Source organism: Brienomyrus brachyistius, unplaced genomic scaffold, assembly GCF_023856365.1.
Source record: "Brienomyrus brachyistius isolate T26 unplaced genomic scaffold, BBRACH_0.4 scaffold32, whole genome shotgun sequence".
Taxonomy (NCBI): Eukaryota; Metazoa; Chordata; class Actinopteri; order Osteoglossiformes; family Mormyridae; genus Brienomyrus; species Brienomyrus brachyistius.
The window spans coordinates 3,389,752-3,390,644 of record NW_026042307.1 but is presented as its reverse complement, the minus strand read 5'-3'; positions in this window follow the sequence as shown (position 1 = coordinate 3,390,644).

Genomic DNA, 893 nt, shown 5'->3' with positions numbered 1-893 from the left:
TGATCATCGCTCACGCGCACTGCTGCCCATGTGATTCCTAGCCACGCCCCCTTCGAAGGCACACTGCACGCCGGTTCCGCCTTTGCAGATCTTTCCTTGTTGTTTTCTTTTTGTGTGTAGGGTGAGCATATATCGGGCCTTAAAATGCGTTCCGCCACGAATACGTTTTGTTTCATGTTGGCATTTGCTTTCTAGTCGGAATACTTTTGAGTATACTTGCGTTGCTTAAACATCTCTATTTACGTCCCACCCCGTGTCCTCTTTCTTAAAACCCAAAATATGGTCACCCTATTTACTCTAGCATTGCAAATTGAGTTCAACAAGTTTATTATACTGAAAGGTCATATATTCGTGTTAGAGTCTGGTTGAAGTAGCACAGTGACTGCTTCAAAACTGCTGCTCAGCCATAACTGAGTGTGGTTTCTCTGTCTAACCAGCCTCTTAATGAGCTTATATTGTATTGTAGCAGAATGTGATCTGAATCAGCATTTCTCAAATCTGACCTCACTCTCCTGCATTATGTGCGGGTAGCAGTGGACTTGGAGTCTGTCCCAGGAAGCAAACGGTCCAAGGTTGGGGACGTCCTAGATGAGATGTGAGAACACTGCAGGGCATCTGCATTCATGAACCGTGCACACCTTAAAGCAGTGTTTCTCAACCCTGTGCATAGGGGACCCCCCCAGGCACTCAACGTTTTTGCTCCCTCCAGCTCCCAGGGAGAAAAATGAGAACAGTCTGGGGATTCCTGAAAACCGATTCAGGAAACCGGAAACACTGTTTGAGACACACCAAATCTCTTAAAGAGTTTTTGGATTGTGCAAGGGAACCAGAACACGCAGAAGTATCCCGTAGGGTTACTGGAGGTCTGACCTCAGCAGATCAGCATGCAGCAC